General features: G+C 42.1%; 1 protein-coding gene and 1 long non-coding RNA gene across 2 annotated transcripts in view; both read right to left on the reverse strand.

The window, feature by feature from the left end:
* Positions 1-22455, reverse strand: part of cilp (cartilage intermediate layer protein, nucleotide pyrophosphohydrolase) — a 46401-nt gene extending 23946 nt beyond the window's left edge. Inside the window, exon 1 of the mRNA XM_061815494.1 lies at positions 22371-22455. The gene's annotated coding sequence lies outside the window, so the exon portion shown is untranslated. The remainder of the gene's footprint in view (positions 1-22370) is intronic.
* On the reverse strand, positions 602-4313 carry LOC133497965 (uncharacterized). Its single transcript, XR_009794152.1, has 3 exons — positions 4275-4313; positions 2570-2644; positions 602-2068 (listed from the first exon to the last, which is right to left on the reverse strand). It is a non-coding gene; the product is annotated as an uncharacterized LOC133497965 (long non-coding RNA).
* Positions 22456-23674: the final 1219 nt, after the last annotated feature.

Consider the following 23674-nt stretch of genomic DNA (forward strand, 5'->3'; position numbering starts at 1 on the left):
TGGCATCAGTATTTACTTCTTCATGCATGAGCACCAAGACAGCTTGAGCCAGATCTAATGATCATCTTAACTGTTTTACCAACTCAGTCTGTGTATTTATTTTAGAACTAAAGCTATCAAAATTTACCAGCACAAAATTTGACAAAATAAATGCACAAATAAATTTCACTAGTATCCCAGCGGTGTCTCCAAATTATGTAGTGCCTCTCCAGTATAAAATACTTCGACAAGGTTGCCACCTGAGTTCTTTCCTCACTCCAAAGTAGGAAACTAATAAATTAACTCAATGGTAATTACTCTAAATGGCTATTACCACTTTACTTGTGCATTTAATTCTCTATCAAAAAGTCTCAGAAATAATGTTTCCCTTTTGAGTATAGGTTAACTAATGTAGCTAACCCAGCTATCATATAAACTCCCCACTTCTAACTGTCTTGCAGATGGGCAAATATTATACCTGGTTATGGAACAAAAAGTGTGAATATTTAATAACAAAATAAAGGTTGGAAATGCAAATCTCTTTACTCAACAAAGTCATTCAGTAAATAAATTGAACAAAACAGGTACACACTGCACACATAAGCTAAGCTTAGGGCTCAAACAAAAATGAATCTAGTCGGCAAAGCAAACGAAATTCAAACTCCAATGTCGCTGTGGTGCTTCCTCAGGTAGGAGTGAAGAAAGGTGAAGGTGGTTTTTCCTCTCTCCAGTGTCCTCACAGTCCTGGTCCTTTTTTCACACCGTCCAGCTTTCTCTCTCTCTCTCTCAGTTTGACAGATATTCCACCACGTTGCATAAAGAAAACCTATAACCTCATTGCTACTCTCTCATACTGAACTTTTACCTGTACCAATTTTTAACCGGGTTACAAAAAGTTAAAGTGAAATACAGCTATTGAAAATGTGATCATTTTGAATTAACTGTGAATTTTACAACACAAAATTTTCAGTGGCATTTTTAATTAAAATCCTGGTGGTACATATTTACTTCCATATGTTATGACCACTGAGAGAATTAATGCTAAACAGTAATGCTTTGGCAGTCTGAAGAAATATAATCTTTGTAAAGGAGCATTAATTGATACAGCTCTTCTACTATCAATCATAGTATATTTTGGCACTCAAAACAGTGAAGAACATTTCTAAGCTTACTTTACAAGTAGAAGAACAAGCTCAGCTTTGGGGCTAAAGTTGTAAACTAGTAGTAGTAGTAAACTGTGAGAGGCGCTACTGCGTGACTTGACATAAACTCTTGGCAGTTGTGTTGGCCACACGGTATTTCAGATCCTACCTTGTGACGTGACTTTCACAATTAGGATCGACCACGCGCCACTACAATTGTTGATGTCTTTCAAGGAACCGGAAGGACAGGTAGCACGGTGGATGGAGGAGCTGCAGTCTTTCAACGTCAGCGTGGTTCATTGGGCCAGGTCTCAATATGTCAATGCCAATACCCTTTCTTGGAGACCGTATGCTATGGATGACTGCGGCTACTGTGATCAGCAGGACACTAGGGAGATGGAGCTGTGTGGAGGTGAGACTTCTGGCGGGTAATCATGCTGCACTTTAGAGGCGGTAAATGCTGCAGAGTGGGCAGTCAAGCAAGAGGAGGACAGTGATATCAGTCCAGTGCATTGGAAGGTTTTGAGTGGTACACGGCAATCTTTGAAAAGTGTGATGGGACTGCTTGCAGTCACAAAAGGCCCTTGGAGTAAGTTTGCAGCATTACCCATGAGTGATGGCATAATGCAGCGTGCATGGAAGGAGCCAGCCACCGGGGAAGGGAGGTGACAAGTGGTGGTGCCCAAATCCGATCCCTCAGAGATGCTTTGTTAGAGCACGTCATGGTGGCATCAACTCAGGGCACTTTGGGAGCACAAGGACCCTTCGTCAAAAGCGCCAAGGGTTCAGATTGGGTCAGCACAGTGGAGATGTAGAGGACCTCTGCCAGCGCAACAATGGATGTGCAGCTTTCAAAGGACCCCAGGACCAGTCACATGCACCACCTCAGCAGCAAGAAGTTGGGCCACCAATGGAGTGGGTGGCTGTGGACATGATGGGCACTTTCCCTGTGACGGAAAGAAGGAACAAGTATGTGTTCTTTGTGATGGACTGTTGACGATCAAAACTGAAACTTGCCATAAAGATGATCAGAAATGAGGCCTACATAAAGAAAAATGAAAGCAAGAGGTATTTTTGAAACCTGCTAAAACTACATGCTAATGTCCACCAATGGTAAGCAGTTAAAATACTCAAAGAAAAAGAAAAAAATTTAATCTCAATCATCTTGGTGGTGTCAGTGAAATAAAAAGGATCCAGTATTCATGTGATAGCTAAAACATTGTGAAATTTCTAATTGAAATGAGGTAAAATACAACAAGATATCCACTTGATTACTTTACGTTTAGTGCCTGTGCTTACTGAGGCACGCCAAGTTTGTGTAGCTCCAAATAGAACCGACTGCTACTGACACTTATGATTAACAACTTACCCATCAAATGGTTCATGTATTTTACACTACTCACATATTGAAGAAACCATTATGGTCAGGAGGCAAAGAAAAAACTCACTTGAATGAAGGCAACTCACGCAGACAGCAGGCTGGACATTCTTTAAGTGTGTTGGGTGGAGTCTGCTAAAATGGGCTGAGATGTAGTTCGAGAAATAGATGTACAGAGTAAATAAGGAATGGGTAATGGATAAGGAAGCACCATGTAGAAAATTATCCATCCATTCATTTTCTGAGCCACTTATTCTCACAAGGGTCGTGGGAGTGCTGAGCCTATCCCACCTAACTAAGGGCTGGAGGAGTGGTACACCCTGAACTGCTTGCCAGCCAATTGTATTGTATAAAAATAATTATCCAATAATATTGCTTTGTTTTCCCATTATTTCTTTTGGTGGTGTTAAAAAAATAGATAAGGATATAAAAAAAAAAAAAAAACACGCTGGCTATTCTGGTAGTGCCAGACCATGTAATACAGCATGATCATATTCAACCAGGAGGTGTCCCTCTCTAGCTGTCTACCAGCGTGTCGGCTGGCAGCAAAACAACAATTGCACGAGGAATAATGTCTTCATTTGAGATTTATCAGTTAAAAAATGAGGTTTTGCGAAAGGTTACAGTGAATGTGTGTGGCTAGCTTTTCTGTTAAGAATGTCAATAAACCATGATGGTCTTTAAAGGTCAGTATGGCTGACTGAAAAGAAAAAGGTCAAAACCAGCAAACCCGCAAAGTTATTATTATTATTTTTTTTTTTACACAAAAGATTTCTTTGTTGACGGTATACTCAAATGATATTGTTCTGTCAGCTTGTAAAATTTATTCTTTTCTGGAGTAGCAACTAAAGACTTCCATATTTGGATGAGTGAAAATACGCATGCACATGAACTGTACTCTCTCCATTTATGCCCTTGCCACTCACATTTGGATAATGGATGTAATTACAAGTGGTCACTGTTGCAAATAGTTCTCGAGAATGTTACCACGGTCCTGTGGTAGCGTCACTAAATTTCTCCTTCAGCATCCCAATTATCTAATTACAGTTCTTGGTAAATGTGCTGACTTTTAAGTATTTTGTTGCAATGTTTTAAGCATTTTTTGAACACAGGTTCACATGATCATAAAATATTTCATCAGTGCATCTATGTCCTTTTTATGACACAAATGTAATTACATCATTTAGGGCTGCATGTACCTAATTGCCAAGGTCAAACCGCTCAACATTCAACATCACCACTATGCTGTAATCTTTAGTCTTTTGTCTCCAGGTTGCCTTCAGTATGGCAGAGTGCCAACAGTGGGTCACTCATTACAAGATCAGTCACATGGACGAGACCCCAACAAGTTCATTAAAGGCCCTATTTAATCTTGTGTATATTGGCACTTATTCTATACTTCTGGACTTGTAAATTATTTGTACATGAAAAAATTCCCCCCAAAACAGACTAAATAATGATTTTAGGTTTGTTTTCTGATTAAAGAGTTGATTGTCATGGTCATGCAGCAAGGGACTGGACCCAAATGCAGGACTCCTGGGCAAGGACATGATGTTGAGGGTGGTTTTTTTCCAGGCTAACGTCATACACAAGTAAGCAGTCCAAAAAAGGCGGAAGCACTAAAATGGGAGGCTACAGGCAAGATACAAAAACATGAAACGAGGTCTGATGACTATGAGGCAAAACTTGGAAACATGAACAAAACCAAGACTTGACTAGGATGGCACAAGAACACTGTCAGGAAGGGAAGCGCTACAAAAAGCTTGTGTACTCACGCATGATGATGCAGTCCAACACACAGAAAACACAACGACCTGGGAAATGCTAGAGACAAACTCAAGGCTTAAATGCCTGGTTTAATTAGCCTCCATACGGTCCAGGTGTGGAGCTGCTGCCAGAGGCAACTCCACCCAGGGCAGTTGCTTGGCTATGTCCCTGAGAGTTGATGTTCAATTCACCAATTACACTTACAATTCAACTGAAACATATACTGCCAGTTTTTTGTCTAGTCTTTATTGTCACATTCTGCTGGGCCAACTCGGAATCAGTAGCCATGCTAATGTTCAACATTCTCTGTTCAACAGTGTAATGGTAAAGTTAAATGTCTGATACCATTTGTATAAGATTTTTGTTTTCAGGACACAAGATTTCTGTAACGTCACTGAGGCATTTTAAAAACAAAAATTCCCCTTTATTGTATGGCTTTTTGGCCATTGCAATGTCCAAGCCAGTTGATATGATGCAAATTTTAGTCTTTCGATGATTCATTATTTATTTCAAAAAACACATCTGCTTTTCTGTCTGATTTTTCAGAGTTACTAACCTGTAACTGTGAAGTTCAATCCATTCTGAAAATTCCAGGTTGATGATAACGTGGAGTTAGTTGAAGTGTCGCTGAAGATTTGAAGCTTGCAATAAAATGCAATAAAAATGTTTTCTGACACAAAAGCCAGAGTGGCTTGGCGTTGCACTCAACTAAAAAATATGAACTCTCCCACTGTGGTAAAAACATCCTGTTCATCCAAATATTTCGGTTTAACTGAAAAATTGACAAATTACTTTCTCCAAAGCTCATGATCCAACTGGGAAACTTCAAGCTATTTTCATTCAATGTGCAAGCCAATTTTGTAAAAATACCGTGTTAACCTTTCCTGCTACGGTCGCGTGACCGTGGCTGGGATACGCAGGGGAGACGTATTCTCCCGAGCCGAGGTTGTCCTCCTCCGATAACTCTCTTCTGTCGTTGCGCAGCTCGCGCTGGTGGCGGCAACAATAAAGCTACCTTTCCCCAGTGGCCATTGCACCCTTTTTTTTCTTCTCACCCGCCTCACACACCTGTGCAGTCCTGTCTCACTTCGACGCACACGCCTACACACACTAAGCTTGTTCAATCAATACCTGTAATAACCGTAATAAACGCAAGCAAAGCACACTTGCAACAACCCTAATGAACTGAAAGCGAGCACTTACCCACATAAAAAAAAAGAACTTTGTGTTTTTTTTTTGTTTTTTTTTTATCTCTGACACTCATAATCTGTATTCCGAACCAATGCTTAGGGCTAAAGTTCTGCCCTTCTTAGAGCTTCAAGAAATTCCTCACAGAGGACGAGATTGTTAACAGTACTAGAATACACCGCTCCTTACCTCATTGTTGAAGATAGTTAATTTTCCCATGAGGGCAAATAACCGTCTTTCATACGTTTTCCCTCGATGCTGGCTGTGTGCAAAAGATGGAGATTGAAGATATTAGACCTTTACTAGTCCAGATAATTGATAAGCAAGTGCTCCTTCTCTAGTAGATGTCTCCTTTCTGGCCTGCTCTGTCCAACCCATCATTGATCCACCACTGGATAAAATGAGAGTCTATTATCTTAGCGATTACTTTCAAACCTTTTCATGTTATAATTCAGCCTATAGATCAGCCAGGCAGTGATGGAGTGCTCCTGCTGGCCTGCAACATAAGTTCGACCTGTACACTACATGAACATCCACCTCAAAGAGGCTCTGACCCCACTAACTCCATCTTCATCATTGTATCTCCTTTCAAGAAGCTTGTTTACCTATTCATATTGCCAGTCCCCTCTTATCACTCCACCTCCTCCATCAAAACACTCTTAGTAAAGGATATACAAGGACATACACACACTCACACGCACAGACATACTTGCTGATGTGCACTATAAGGACATTCAGCTCGTGACCTGCACACACACACACACACACACACCACACACACACACACACACACACACACACACACCACACACACACACACACACACACACACACACAAGGAGTCCTACAGTTGCGATTTAACTCAAATTAGAAAGTTAGAAATACAAATGTACACAACTCAACTTTGAAAATAACCATATTACTAGTCACAAAGCACTCACTGTGTTTTTGGTGCACATGATATGTTTAATAGTCTTATAACACTTCAGACAGGTCTTGGCTTGTCTTGGCCTTAAGACCACATTTTGAATTTTTTGGTCTCATCTCGGATTGGATTTCCAAAAGTCTTGTCTCAGTATCGGACTTTTTGGACACATGATATTTGGCCATGACCGGTTGAGGCCAGCACTAAAAATTCTTCAACTTCATTTGTGTGAAATAAAACAACAGATAACTTCAATTCATGTATTACTAACCTTCAACAGTCCTCATAATAAAACTGCCAATTGCAGGTCATTGCAACCTCTCCCCTTTTGCTCACAAACTAAGTGAAAGGTGCAAGACAAGATGTAAAAATAATACTGAGCAAGGAAAAACCAGGAGCAAGTCCGCGAACTCAGTCATAGCTAAATTTGGCTTCCTCAAAAACAAAGACTTCATATGTAAAAATATGCATAAGAAAGCACACCATGGTGTAAAAATGTCTTCAACTAACTGAAATGGCTGGGGCAATGTCAAACTGTCATCCATCCCACCCTCGCCCCTCCCAAATACCCACCCTCCCTCCATCCATCCATCCATCCATCCATCCATCCATCCATCCATAAATCCATCCATCAATTTTCTGAGTAGCTTATCCTGAGAGGGGTCACGGGAGTGCTGGAGCCTGTCCCAGCTATCACCAGGCACGAGACGAGACGAGGTACACCCTGGAATGGTTGCAAGCCAAGCCAACAGCCTGATGGGTGTGAACAGTTTTCAAATGAAAGTTTATTTTCATTCAAGAGTGCCAGGTTTTGTTAGGGACTTCCAGGATAGAACCCATCTAAACCCACTATATAGGACCCTTCATAGGATTGGGGACTATCACAAACACAGACACTACAGATTTTTCTCTCCTGGTTTCGAGAATGGTGCAGCGAGCTACAAGAGTGGACTGAAAAGGTGGCAATAATGGAGAAATGAAATGCCAGTATTTTGAGGGTAATAGCTTGCCAGCAACAGACAGTATTAAAAAAAAGAATTATAAACTAGTTAATTTATAGAACAATGAATTTAGTTTTTTAATTATGAATTACAAACTAAAGTATTAAATTTATGGAAAATGAATTGAAGTTGGATTAATTTAAAATTTCTAATCACTGCAAACAAAGACATTCATCATTCCATATTCTACTTGCTCGGCGAGGTACAGCCTGGGCTGGTAGCATTTAACATGCTGTGTATATATATTTATATATATATATATATATATATACATATATATGTACAACCATTGACATTGCAACTCCAATTACGTGGGAGAAAAGCCACAGCAAATGTAGAAAACCCACACAAACTTCATACCAGAAGGCCTGCTAGTACAATTTGATCAGAAAATATTGAGGCAGATAAGATGCATTAAAGCACTGGGACAGAGTGTTGCCCAAATAAAGAACTCATCATACATTTCCAACAGATCATCAAACTAAACCCCCCCCACCCAAAAAAACCCCAAAACATTACATCTTGCTCGAGTTAACAAACACTGCCAATATAGTTGTCCTTATCAAAGTCTGCACCCCCCCCCCAAAAAAAAAAAAGAAAAAAAAAAACCTCTTCCAACACTTTTCCCCCCAGGTCAGACAAAAAACATATAACGCTCCTCAAAAGCAATTGATCGTGGTTACATTTTCATTCATTCCTCTTCTACTGCTTCTCCGAGGTCAGGTCGCGGGGGGCAGTAGCTTTAATGGATACACCCAAACTTTCCTTTCCCCAGTAATTTCAACCAGCTCAGGTCTTCTTTTTTTTCTTTTCGGCTTGTCCCGTTAGGGGTTGCCACAGCGTGTCATCTTTTTCCAATTTAGCCTATCTCCTACATCTTCCTCTATAACCCCAACTGTTCTCATATCTTCCCTCACAACACCCATCAACCTTCTCTTTGGTCTTCCTCTCGCTCTTTTGCCTGGCAGCTCCATCCTCAGCACCCTTCCACCAATATACTCACTCTCTCGCCTCTGGACATGTCCAAACCATCGAAGTCTGCTCTCTCAAACCTTGTCTCCTAAACACCCAACTTTGGCTGTCCCTCTAATGAGCTCATGAACTCATTTCTAATCCTATCCATCCTGCTCCCTTCTAGCAAGAACCTCAACATCTTCATTTCTGCCACCTCCAGTTCTGCTTCCTGTTGTCTCTTCAGTGCCACCGTCTCTAATCATCATGGCCAGCCTCACCACTGTTTTATAAACTTTCCCCTTCATCCTAGCAGACTCTTCTGTCACATAACACATCAGACAACCTTCCGCCAGCTGTTCCAACCTGCTTGACCCGTTTCTTCACTTCTTTACCACACTCACCATTGGTCTGGATTGTTGACCGTAAATATTTGTAAATATACCACTCTTCCCCCTCCACCCCTCTTATTCACAAACATATATTCTGTTTTACTTTGGCTTGTCTTCATTCCTCTCCTTTCCATGCATGTCTCGATCTTTCTAATTTTTCCTCTGCATGCTCCCTGCTTTCACTGCATATCACAATATCATCTGCGAACATCATGGTCCAAGGCCATTCCAGTCTAACGTCATCTCTCAGCCTACCCATTACCACAGCAAACAGGAAGGGACTCAGAACTGATCCTTGATGCAGTCTCAATCTTAAATTCTTCTGTCACACCTATGGCACACCTCACCATTGTTCTGCTGCCATCATACATGTACTGTACTATTTTAACATACTTCTCTGCCACACCAGACCTACGCATGCAGTACCACAGTTCCTCTCTTGGTACTGTCATAGGCTTTCTCTAGATCCACAAAGACACAATGTAGCTCCTTCTGAGCTTCTCTGTACTTTTCCACTAGCATCCTCAAGGCAAATAATGCATCTGTGGTACTCTTTCTAGGCATGAAACCATACTGTTGCTCGCAGATACTTACTTCTGTCCTGAGTCTAGCCTCCACTACTCTTTCCCTTAACTTAATTGTGTGGCTCATCAACTTTATTCCTCAATAAGTCTCACAGCTCTGAACATCGCCTTTGTTCTTAAAAATGGGGATTACAACACTTTTCCTCCTATCTTCAGGCATCTTTTCACCTGCTAGTATTCTGTTGAATAAGTTGGTCAAAAACTCCACAGCCATCTTTCCAAATTGCTTCCATACCTCCACCGGTATGTCATCACGACCAACTGCCTTTCCATTTTTCATCCTTTGTAGTGCCTTTCTGACTTCCCCTTTACTAATCATTGCCACTTCCTGGTCCTTCACACTTGCCTCTTCTAGTCTTCCTTCTCTCTCATTTTCTTCATTCATCAACTTCTCGAAGTATTTTTCCATCTATTTAGCACACGACTGACACGAGCCAACACATTTCCATCTCTATTCTTAATCATCCTGACCTGCTGCACATCCTTCCCATCTCTATCCCTCTGTCTGGCCAACCTGTAGAGATTCTTTTCTCCTTCTTTCGTGTCCAACCTGGTGTACATGACGTAAAATACCTTTGCCCCAAGTCACACCTCAGTGTATTCTTTCTGCCTCTCCTCAATCCTCTCCATGTCTCACTTCTTCTTCGCTAATCTCTTTCCTTGTATCACTTCCTCTATTTTGGGGTTCCACCACCAAGCCTCCTTCCCCCCTTTCCTACCAGAAGACACACCAAGTACTCTCCTTCCTGTCTCTCTGATAACCTTGGCTGTAGTAGTCCGGTCTTCCATGTGTTTCACATGCCCATCAAGAGCCTGTCTCACCTCTTTCCGAAAGGCCGCACAACATTCTTCCTTTCTCAGCTTCCACCACACGTTTCTCTGCTCTAACCTCGCCTTCTTAATCTTCTTCCCACCACCAGAGTCATCCTACACACTATGCTGTAAAGCTACACTCTTCGCTACCACGACTTTGCATTCCTCCTTCAGATTACATTGTCTGTACAAAATATAATCCACCCGCGTCCTTCCACCTCTGTTCTTGTAGATCACTCTATGTTCCTGCCTCTTCTGGAAATAAGTGTTCCCTACAGCCGTTTCCATCCTTTTTGCAAAGTCCACCACCATCTGTCCCTCAAACTTCCTTTCCTGGATGCTGGACTTACCCATTACTTCTTCATAGCCTTTATTTCCTTCACAAACATGTCCATTACAATCTGCACCAATCACAACTCTCTATCTGGGATGCTGAGAACATTCAAAGTCTCTGCACGCTAGACTCTGTGGATTCCTCTTCTTCTTGTGCTGATGAATCTGGTTTCCTCCTCTTCTCTGTCTTCCTCCCACAGTAGCTGAATTTCCACTGATGCCCTGCAGGTTTGCGGTGCCATGGGCGGGGGTTATCAACCTGGGCCACGACCAAGCCGTATGGGATTCTTTTGATGAACGCTCATATTTGTTTTGGCACAGTTTTTACGCCGGATACCCTTCCTGATGCAACTCTCTGTCACGACCCATCGGAACGGAGGTAGGACCCAAATGCAGGAGGACACGGAAGATGCAAGGTAGTTTAGGGAAAAACGTTTATTAATCCAAGGTCGGGGATCGGGCAGGCAGTCAGGTGCAGCAGCGGTAGTTGGGACGTCGGGCCAAGAGAGCAGGTGAGCGGGGAGGCAGGAGTCAGTACACGGGAGCTTGATCAAGGCAGGCAGAAGTGTCAAAGGAGTCAGGCTTATGGGGTCGGTCGGAGAACAAGCCGAGGTCGGTACACACGGGTTGACGATCAGGGATATGAGATTGCTGGAACGGGACATGAACCTCAACGATCTGGCCGAGGACCAGTCGTCATCGGGGTCATATATATATTAACAGGATAATCAGCCCGCATGAGGCGCAGGTGTGTGCCTCCCAATTAGCGCGACCTCGCGGGCAACCGCACAGCCCGGGCTGGAGCGCCAGGATCATGGCACCCTCTGCATTTATCCGGGCTTGGGACCGGCCTACAGATTGTACTGACTTGTGCCCCCATAGAGCTGCAGCTCAGGTCATCCTGAGATATTCCTAGGCTAGCCAAGAGACATAGTCTCCCCAGCATGTCGTGGGTCATCGCTGAGGTCTCCTTCCGGTGGCGCGTGCCCAGAACACCTCACCAAGTAGGCGTCCGGGGGGCATCCAAATCAGTGCCTGTGAGGGTAGGATTGTTGATTGACTGGTAAATTGAGAGCTTCGCCTTTCAAGTTAGCTCCTTCTTTACTGCGATGGGCCGATACAAAGTCTGCATCACCAAACTGCCAGTCAACCTCCTGCCCCATTCTTCCCTCACTTGTGAAAACAAACCCAGGATCCTTGAATTGGGGCAGTATCTCATCTCTGACCTGAAGAGGACACACTTTCTGACTCCTTTTCTGACTGAGAACCATGGTCTCTGATTTGTAGGTGCTGATTATTATCCAGGTCTCTTCACACTTGGATCCAAACCACTCCACTGGGTGTTGGAGATCAGGGTTTGATGATGCCAACAGAACTATGTCATCTGCAAAAAGCAGAGATTAAATATTGAGGACACCGAACGGGACCCCCCTACGCCTCGGCTGCAGCTAGAAATTCTGTCGATAAATGTTATTGACAGAATTGTTGACAAAGGGCAGCTCGTCCACTTACTGCTGGCAATGGAGACCAAACTCTGACACCGATTGTACTGGGACTTAACACCCTATGTCAGGGGATTCAGTACCTCATACTTCACAAAACACATGTAGACAGGTTGGTCAAACTCCTGCGCACCCTCGAGGATCCTACCGAGGGTGTAGTGCTGGTGGACTGTTCCAAAGCCCGGCTGAAAACCGCAGTCCTCTTACTGAGTCTGAGATGTGACTTCCCGATGGACCCTCTTCTCCAGCACAACTAAATAGACCTTACCAGGGAGGCTGTGGTGTGTGATCCCCCTGTAGTTGGAACACTTCCTTGTGTACTCCTTTTTATAAAGGGGAACCACCACCCCAATCTGCCAATTTAGTGGCACTGTCCCCGATGACTGCACATTGTTGATAAGGGTTGTCAATCAGGATAGTCCACAACATCCAGAGCCTTTAGGACCTGTGGAAGAATCTCATCCTTCCCCGGGGCCTTGCCATCGAGGAGCTTTTTCACCACTTCGGTGACCTCAATCCCAGAGATTGGAGGGTCCACCTCAGAAAACCCAGACTCTGCTTTCTCTTGGGAAGACGTCTCGATGGAATTGATGAGCTCTTTGAAGTATTCTTCCCACCGATTCACTAAGTTTTGAGTTGAGGTCAGTAGCCCCCATCCTCACTCTACACAGCTTTGACGGTGTACTGATTCCCCCTCCTGAGACGCCAGATGGACCAGCATTTCCTTGAAGCCATCTGGAAGTCTTTCTTCATAGTCCCACCAACCTCCTCCCATTCCAACAAGCACAAAGTCCATCCATCCATCAAGTTTCTTTGCCGCTTATTCTCACAAGGATCGTGGGGACTGCAGGACCCTATCCCAGCTGACAACGGGCAGGAGGCAGGGTACTCCTTGAACTGGTTGCCAGGCAATCACAGGGCACATAGAGACAAACAACCAATCGCACTCACAATCACACCTAGGGGCAATTTAGAGTGTCAAATTAATGTTGAATGTTTTTTGGGATGTGGGAGGAAACCGGAGTTCCCGGAGAACATGCAAACTCCACACAGGCGGCTCTGGGTTGATTGAACCCAGGACCTCAGCACCGTGAGACCAATGTTTTCCAGCTGATCCACCGTGCCGCCGAAGCACAGAGTCTTTGATGCTTATTGAGTCTTTGAATAGGGAATATGACTGATGTCAACTGCCATCATGGAGAACAAATACTAATCACATGATCAAAAACTCGGTAGAAAAGCATCTGCATGCGCTTACCATTGTGGGTGTACTCATGCACCAAAGCGTAACAATGATTAATTTTTCACAAAAAGCCTCACTCAAATTTATCCAATCTATCTCTTTTAATGAGTCATGACCATAAAAAATATCCAAACTTTCAATATTGGGATGGCATACTTGTAATACTACATGACTCTTACAGAATAAGTGATGAAACAGAGCTTTATGTCACGACCCATCGGAACGGGAGTAGGACCCAAATCCAGGACTCGGACGATGAAAGGTAGTTCTGGGAGAAACGTTTATTATTCCGTGGTTGGGGATCGGGCAGGCAGTCAGGTGCAGCAGCGGTAGTTGGGACGTCCGGCGAAGAGAGCAGGTGAGCGGGCAGGCAGGAGTCGGTACACGGGAGATCGATCAAAGCAGGCAAGAGCATCAAAGGAGTCAGGCTTACGGGGTTGGTCGGAGAACAGGCGAAGGTCGGTACACACGGGTTGTCGATCAGGGATACGGGAGTACTCAAACGGGACATGAAGCTCAACGACTCAGGCCGCAAGAGGCGCAGGTGTGCGCCTCCCAATCAGCACCCGCACCGCCCGGGCTGGAGCGGCAGGATCATGACACTTTACAACAATTCTCAGACCGTCGATTAGTTCTTGAAATATTTTCAACACTTTTATTTGGTTAATAATGTGCAAAAGAAAAAGTGGGCACAGAACAAATATTATTGATTGTGGGAAAAATAGGAAATTATATTAAAATGAATTAGCGGCATGGTTGCTCACCTGGTAGAGCGTTGGCCTCACAGTTCTGAGGTCCTGGGTTCAATCCCAGACCCGCCTGTGTGGAGTTTACATGTTCTCCTCATTCCTGCATGGGTTTCCTCCGGGCACTTTGGTTTCCCCCCACATTCCAAAAATATGCAACATTAATTGGACACTCTAAATTGCCCCTAGGTGTGATTGTGAGTGTGGCTGTTTGTCTCAATATGCCCTGCGATTGACTGGCAACCAATTCAGGGTGTACCCCGCTTCCTGCCCGTTGACACCTGGGATAGGCTCCAGCACTCCCCGCTACCTTCGTGAAGATAAGCGGTGAAGAAAATGGATGGATGGATGGATGGATGGATTAAAATGAATCTCACTGTTCTGACCCACCTGTGTGGAGTTTGCATGTTCTCCCCGTGCCTGTGTGAGTTTACTCTGGGCACTCCGGTTTCCTCCCACACTCCAAAAACATTACAACATTAACATCTAAATTGCCCCTAGGTGTGCCCCTTGTGAGTGTGGCTGTTTGTCTCACTGTGCCCTGCGATTGGCTGACAACCAGTTCAGGGTGTACCCTGCCTCCTGCCTGTTGACAGCTGGGATAGGCTCCAGGGCTTCCCATGACGCTTTTGAGGATAGGCAGCAAAGAAAATGCATGGATGATTTTAAAAAAATTACATTTGGACTTTTTATCTTTGTGACTGACAATGATATACTGTACTGTACTGTACTATCTCAACGGACATTTTTTACGCTCTCACACTATACTGTGGAATGCAGGACTTGGACAACTGCTATTGCTGTTTAGGCTTCTTTTATCACTCATACGGTAACATTTTAATGATGTGGTTAAAGGTAAAGGAACTCTTCATGTACTGTACAGTATGTCTCAAGGTTGTATGGTTTGGAATTCCAAACTCAGCTATACTTTTTCTCTCTGGAGTATGCATGTTTGACCAGTCCACAACATAGCCAGCCATCTGCGATATATTCCAGTCCAACAATTCAACAATGGCACTTTTGATGACATGCACATGGATGGATGGGCTGCATTTAGACTGCATGTGGGCAAGTCTAAGAGGTACCTGGAGAAAACTGTGTGCTACCTGAGAACTTGACTGCTTTATGATGACTTTCAACAAGTAATACACTCAATGATAGCTGCAAGTTGTCACAAATTGGTCAATCTTGTTCAAAATTGCTACCCTGCTGGCCACTTGGGCCGTGCAAATAAAAGGACAAACATATCGTATAGATGGTAACACACTGTATGTTCCTGATGAGAGAAATTACAGGTGTGAAAATTATTCTGAATTTGTTTCTGGCTTGTTGGACAAAGGACTTACCTGTTTTAAGAGGTCTGCATAGCTCAAATTTGATATGAGATTTCAAAGAGAATACAATTCCTGTCAAATGTGTCCATGCCCATGTTCCAAACGGCTTATTCTCTCAAAATGGATTCTATCTAAATAGCTATCGAGGGGGACTACACCCTGAACAGGTCACCATTCAGTTGCAGGGTAGATACTGTCAACATTACACCAGTGAGGATTGAACCTAAACTGCCCGCACCAAAGTCAGTAGTGTGTACCACTACGCCATCAGTGACTCCTGTTGATTGTATAAGTGGATAAATGTGTCCATCACTTTAGGGGAATGTGTCTCGTAGCCAAGCGCAATGGTCACTTAAAGATCATCTTAAGTGACCTGCCATTAAAGGCCACTGACAGAATTGAGAAAATAATTCATCTGTGTCTGTTCCCTATGTTTATTCAACTTATTTTTCTCATTGATTTTGCAGTTCAGCAGCAAATACCCAACATTTAGTTTGGTCAATTCCTCTCCATCAAATTTCTGGGTCATTTGATTGCATAATGTGTTTATACTGTATACCAGGAATTCAGTGATCATTTAATCATGATGGATCTTCAGTTTTCAGTAAGACACTTTTCTACTCTTTAGGAGACTAATGGACGACTTTTAATAGACTGCATAATGAAAAATGTTAACACCACTGTTGTTATAAACACAAAATAATAATTATTTTTCAAGTTTAGAATATTTACATTTATGTTTTTCATTGATGTCTCCCCTGAGAGTAGAAAAAACACGATGTTCCAGAAACATGGTAAATGAAAGATGTGCTGTGACAATAACCATCTAATTAGTCTCGGGCGAACTATTAATGCAGCATACACTCAAGGATATGCCTGACACATCATTAAAAAGAAAAAAAAGACGCACTTGTATTTACCTCACCATGAAGTTAGAAATGGTAATTTCATTTCATTAATAGCACTTTGTGATATCTCATAACAATAATCTAAATCTCTCTGATTAGTCCTTGCATACATGATTCAGATGAAAGGCTGAGGGTGAATCGATTGTGGCGTCATAAATGGACGTTTGTCAGGGGATGGCCATAGTCAACAGGGACATCATCTTGGATGACATTAATCTGAAAGAGGAGAGGGGAGAGGTGGAAGGAAAGAGGGGAGGGATCTGTTGCTCATCCATGCGTTGACCTTCAAAACACCTTCATGAGACAATAACAACGTGATTGCCTCTCTTCCCTCTTGCCTGCTTCAACGTGGAGTGCGTTTCTCTCAAGTGTTTGTCCTTTAAAACTGTTCAACATGCAAATGAAAATAATTTATTCATGCTTTGATTCATTCTTGATTGATTCATTTTTTCATCCATGCCAGAGCCAATCCCAGCTATCTTCAGGTGAGATAGGGTAGAGCCTGAACCGCTGTCGAGCCAATCACAGGGCAGATAGAAACAAACAACCACTCACACTTATACATACAGGCAATTTAATATTCAATCAACACGCAGGGTTTTGGAACGTGGGAAGAAACCAGAATACCCGGAGAAAACTTACACACGTACGGCAAGAACTTCCTAACCCTACAAAAGCCAGGATGGATTTGAAACCCGGTCCTCAGAACTGTAAGGCAGAAACACTAACCAGCTGTTCACCGTGCCATCATTATTTATTACAACACCTAGAATAAACTATAATTAACCCCTTCCAGCATTTATGGTCAAATTTGAAGGAAGAATGTTGTTTCTAGATAGATAGATAGATAGATAGATAGATAGATAGATAGATAGATAGATAGATAGATAGATAGATAGATAGATAGATAGATAGATAGATAGATAGATAGATAGATAGATAGATAGATAGATAGATAGATAGATAGGAGGGAGATGACAGTTTCAGGGAAATGTAGGTTGATGGGCGTCTCAGAAAATAACCTCGTCTTTTTGTGTCCCCTTTTCATTTTCAACTTTAATGTTACAGTGAAGAAAATAACTATTTGAACACCCTGCTATATTGCAAGTTCTCCCACTTAGAAATCATGGAGGGGTCTGAAATTTTCATTGTTGATCCACTGTGAGAGATAATCTAAAAAGTAAAACCCATAAATCACAATGTATGTTTTTTTAACGATTTATTTGTGTGATACATCTGCAAATAAGTATTTGAACACCAGAGAAAACCAATGTTAATATTTGGTACAGTAGGCTTTGTTTGCAATTACAGAGGTCAAACGTTACCTGTAGTTGTTCACCAGGTTTGCAAACACTGCAGGAGGGATTTTGACCCACTCCTACACATATATCTTCTCTAGATCAGACAGGTTTCTGGGCTGTCGCTGAGAAACACAGAGTTTCAGCTCCCTCCAACGATTTTATATTGGGTTTAGGTTTGGAGACTGGCTAGACCACGCCAGAACCTTGATATGCTTCTGACGGAGACACTCCTTGGTTTTCCTGGCTGTGTGCTTCAGGTCATTGTCATGTTGAAAGACCCAGCCACGACCCATCTTCAATGCTCTGACTGAGGGAAAGAGGTTGTTCCCCAAAATTTCACAATACATGGCCGCGGTCATCCTCTGCTCAATACAGTGCAGTCGTCCTGTCCCATGGGCACAAGAACACCCCCAATGAATGATGTTACCACCCCCATGTTTCACAGTAGGGATGGTGTTCTTGGGATGGAACTCATCATTCGTTTTCCTACAAACACGGTTAGTAGAATTATGACCAAAAAGTTAAATTTTGGTCTCATCTGACCACAAAACAAACAAAACTTTCTCCCATGACTCCTCTGTATCATCCAAATGGTCATTGGCAAACTTAAGACGGGCCTTGACATGTGCTGGTTTAAGCAGGGGAACCTTCCGTGCCATGCATGATTTCAAACCATGACGTCTTAGAGTATTACAACAGTCACCTTGGAAACGGTGGTCCCAGCTCTTTTCAGGTCATTGACCAAGTCCAAGGCTGATTCCTCACCTTTCTAAGGATCATTGAGACCCCACGAGCTGATATCTTGCATGGGGCTCCACTCCGATTGAGATTAACCGTCATGTTTAGCTTCTTCCATTTCCTAATGATTGCTCCAACAGTGGACCTTTTTTCACCAAGCTGCTTGGCAATTTCTCCGTAGCCTTTTCCAGCCGTGTGGAGTTGTACAATTTTGTCTCTGGTATCTTTGAACAGCTTTTTGGTCTTGGCCATGTTACAAGTTTGAGTCTCACTGATTGTATGAGGTGGGCAGGTGTCGTTATGCAGCTCACGACCTCACACAGGTGCATCTGATTCAGGATACTACAAGTAGTGGAGGTGGACTTTTAAAGGCGGACTAACAGGTCTTTGAGGGTCAGAATTCTAGCTGATAGAGAGGTGTTCAAATACTTTTTTGCAACTGTATCACACAAATAAATCATGAAAAAAATCCTACATTGTGATTTCTGGATTTTTTTTTAGATTTTCTCTCTCGCAGTGGACATGCACCTACGATGAAAAATTCAGACCCCTCCATGATTTCTAAGTGGGAGAACTTGCAATATAGCAGGGTGTTCAAATACTTATTTTCTTCATTGTATGTTAATAAATGACATAAAATATAAATGTGTCATACTTGTGTCTTCCATGTTCTGCTTTGATTGTTTGTCCAGCCCTGTTAATTTAAATCGCTCACTTCTCTCCATGATCAGAGAGGTGTGGACTCTGACCACATTGCATTGCACACCGGTACTCATAGGTTTTATTTGCTAAAGCCCAGATTTTTTTTTCATATCACAGCCTCCTTCTTAAACCAACACTTGTGATCATCGCTCTCTCTGACCATGTGCCATTCTGTTGTGCCATTTAAACATATTGTGACACATTTTTCAAAATATGACCTCAAACAAGCAGAACGGTGGAACTGCTGGTCAGAGCGTTGACCTCACAGTTCTCAGGACTGGGGTTCAAATCCTGGCCCGCCTGTGTAGTGTTTGCATGCTCTCCCTGTGCCTGTGTGGGGTTTCTCCAGGCACTCCGGTTTCCTCCCACGTTTCAAAAACATGCAACGTTATTTGGACACTCTAACTTGCCCCTAGGTATGATTGCGAGTATGACTGTTATATGCTCTATGTGCCCTGTGATTGGGTGGCAACCAGTTCAGGGTGAACCCCGCCTTCTGCCCGATGATAGCTGAGATAGGCTCCAGCACTCCCGCTACCCTTGTGAGGATAAGCGGCTCGGAAAATGGATGGACTGATGACTTCGAAGAATCACAAAAAATTCTAAATATTGTTTGTTTGTGTTTTTTTCAAAACTGTATGTGCCTTTGCATCCCTAAAATTGGTTTTTATACACCACTAAATGATTTGGTCATTCCAAAAATTCACCCCATTGACAAAATGTACACCGCCCCCTCCAAATGTGTTGACAGCCCGTGTATGAAGTGAAATAGTCTAAATTGTACACATTTGTCATTAGGTCCACATTGGTATGATGTTTTCCTCATGCTGCAAACAATGCAAAATCACATTTATTATTTTATTATGTTTGATCAAGAATTATCAACTCTTCATTATATGTGTAAATGTTTTTTAACGTGTTTTTAGAGGAAAACATCTTTTGATACATTCACTCAAAACTTGATCACAATGTAATCATGTTATTCCCATGATTTATATTACTTTGAGAAGGTAATTGAAATACAGTAGTTACACTACTCTGAAATTTTCAATAGGGTACGTTGTAACTAACTACATTTCCAAAGTAATCTTCCCAACATTAATGATACGTCTCAATCATGTTAGTGCTCTTAAGTGGCTCAACAAAAAGGTCGGGAGGAGTTCACTATGATACAGTATGTTTTTTAATTGGGATCTCAGTTATGTATCCATGCATTATTTTCATGTCATAATTTATTGAAAATGATTTTGCTTGAGTTGCTTAAGTTTGAGAACGACTCCTCTGAAAGATGATCTTTACAGCAAACCAACCAATGACACATTCATCAAATATAGAGTTTGTCATTAAAACTGTTGTTTTTTTTTAAACAAATGGTTCAGTCATCCCCGCCCCCAAATAAATTTATTCATTTGTGGAAAAATTGTTGTGGATTCCTGGATGTGACCATGAGCACTTCTTGATTTTTTTTGTCACATATGAAAGCATATGGAATAATGAATGCAGAGAATTAACGAGGGGATGATGAAAAGGATTTAAATTTTCATTTTCCATCTCCATTTGAACAGGGCTGCCACCATTATGCATAATGAATTATTCAAGACATGTATGTGAATTATAGGGGATAGTTATGATAATTGAATAAAGGTGACGGACCTTCAATGAAATTGTATCTGATATGAGGAGAGGAACAAATACATTCTTTAGTGTAGCTCACATAAATGACTAAATCGCATTGACACAAAATGACCATTGCTGCTATTCACATTCATTGCTTTATGCACGTAAAGCACGCCAATAGACATCCGGTCCACTGTACTCCATAAAAAAGAGAGAGTGAAATAGAAGGACCATGTAAACATTTTTTTAAAATGAAAAAACAACTAGCATGTACACAGAAAGACCTCTTCTGGTGCTCAAGCCTCTGACCTTTTGTCCTGGATGAGGAAAATGTCCTCTCTCTTAGAGCCCATTTTTTCTTTCATTAATCAATACTTAAAAAAAAAAATCATATTCGTCACTTACTATCCCCCAAAATATTTTGACATCTGAGGGATATTTACTTGAATTCCAAGTAGGAATTGCACCTCTGGCTGATTTGGTTGCGCACTAGCCACTGAGCCAACATCCTCCCTCCTCCACTTAGCTGTCCTGATTCACAATGAGCAACAACTGGTCAGCCAAACCTCTCCAGCCTGGAGGTCTGACCCACAACAACGGACAAATGGATCATTAGAGTTACTCCGAGCTGAGTTTAAAAACATTTCAAATTTGAATCATTCATAATTTGTATTTACTATTCATAAATGTATTCAATTTGATCACTTTAGTTAACGTATTTGATTAGCATTTGCTGCGTTCACAAAATATGTATGTCGAATGCATCCTACTGCTTTATTTTTTCTCAAGTTTATAAATTTTGGCAATAGGTGTCTTTCTTGGGCTTAAAACACCTGCCTTCTAAAATCCCTGAAAAATAACATTATTTTATTCATCCATCAATTTTCTGAGCCACTTATCCTCACAAGGGTCGCAGGGAGTGCTGGAGCCTATCCCAGCTGTCAACAGCCAGGAGGCGGGGTACACCCTGAACTGGTTGCCAGCCAATCGCAGGGCACATTGAGACAGACAACAGTTGCACTCCCAATCACACTTAGGGGCAATTTAGAGTCTCCATTGAATGCATGTTTTTGGTATGTGGGACGAAACCGGAGAAAACCCACGCAGGCACGGGGAGACCATGCAAACTCCATACAGGTAGGGCTGGGATTTGAACCTCGTTCCTCAAAACTGTGACACCAACGCTTTGCAGCTGTTTCATCGTGCTGCCAAAATAATTATGACAATTTGTAGTTTTAATTTAAATCTGGAACATTGCACAATCATATTATATTTGAATGGAATCAGTGTGAAGTTATCAGTTTTGACCGATTCTGAACCTTCATATTAAAATGTCCCCTCTACCACAGCTACATAGAACATGCTTTGGCCATTGTTTTTGTATTGTTCATAATCAAAATACAAAGGAAATCTAAAAATGACTGCCAACATAGAATTGATCCAATCTATAGCTGGATGGAAGCATCTACTAGTTACGGGAAGTGTTAAGTCTACAGACTCAGACTGGGAGCAGAAGCAGCCTCTCGGGAATGTTGACAAATCCTCAAATATTGATTGGATGCAGGAGTTTCTGGGCACAGTATCCAAAGTGATCCCTTCAAAGCTTTGAGATGCTGCAAACAGAAAAGGTGGCTGCAGGGTATTAAGCGATGCGTCAAAGACATACAGTATGGAACGAGATGAGAAAATGCATGTCTCTCAAACAGCCTTAGCCTGTTGGTTTACAGGACACAGCAATATGCACCAATGGATGATTGATTGCTCAGGGACACATTATAGTTGTGTATGTGTGTGTGTGTGTGTGTGTGTGTTGGGGTGGTTCTTACCAGTGAGATGCTGGACTGTTTGTATTGACAGGGTAAAGGAAACTCCACCCTCGTCAGCAATACCGGTCAAGACAGTCAATCACTGTAGCATGACCTGATGCTCATCAGAGTACAGTACAGCTACACGCTAATTAAAAAAATTGCACAAACATATACAAATGTATAGACACACCTCGAATAACGTTTACATCTAATTGCAAACCTCCCAAATGAGCAAAAACAAATGCATAATCACAACCAAACTCAAGAAAGACCCTAAAAATGATCACAATCCCCCCCACCCTCTCCTCCATCGACACCCACTTTTCTGCAGTAACTATATCTGACCAACTGGGGGAAGTATATTTCTTTTGACAGCATGACAGCCTTTACTGTGTGTGCACGGTGATTTCTTGATACTTGAAAGGTGCTCACGACTATGATGGTAGGTTGACAAAATAAAGGAGATTAATGACATCAAGCATGAGAAAATTCAAAAGCGGACATGCTTTTTTAAAACACCGTTTTCAATATACTGCAAAATATAAAGAAAAAAAATCTTTGTTTGATATGTTATGAGAACAGAAATATTTTTGCATCTCAGCTGAGGGAAAATGACGGACTTGCATTTAATGAATGCAATCTTCATTCTATTAAATCCCTGTGGTGATCTCAGTGGTATTTTATACGGTCAGCGATTGATCGAGTGATCGCGACCCAACAGGGTCCGCTAACCTCATGTTCAGTTGAGACTAATGGTTATTGAGTGATATGTCAATATTAAGGAAGGACTGACCAGAGCAACGTGGGTGATGGCACTTATTGGGGAAGGGGTAGCCATCGTAACCTTCACCTCCCCTCCACATTAGATCCCCTGGATTCAACAATTTGATTCGACACAATAGTCGCTACGACAACACCATGCAGACATATATTATACATATTTGCTTTTTTAAGCACCAATCTCCTTGTCATTGTCACGTCATTATTCAAGCCGCTTATTCTCACAAGGGTTGAGAGAAAGCTTGAGCCAAGCCAACATCATTGACCTCGGATCTGACAAATGTTGATCTGGACGAATGGACAACATACAAAGCTAAAAGAGACTCCAAAATCATGCACTGCTTTGCCTTATGGTGAAACTTTTAGCTTCAAGAGTATATTTTCTTGCTTTTTCACATTTTGTAGTTGTCACATGGCTAAATACTCTTGCATTGTAGTGTTACAACCTGGCATATTTTTCTCAATCTTGTTCTAAGACAGACAAAAAGTATGGAAAATGAAAATATTAAATTCTCCATTAAAACTTATCCATAAGAAGCTCT

Source organism: Syngnathoides biaculeatus, chromosome 3 (assembly GCF_019802595.1).
Source record: "Syngnathoides biaculeatus isolate LvHL_M chromosome 3, ASM1980259v1, whole genome shotgun sequence".
NCBI classification, from domain to species: domain Eukaryota; kingdom Metazoa; phylum Chordata; class Actinopteri; order Syngnathiformes; family Syngnathidae; genus Syngnathoides; species Syngnathoides biaculeatus.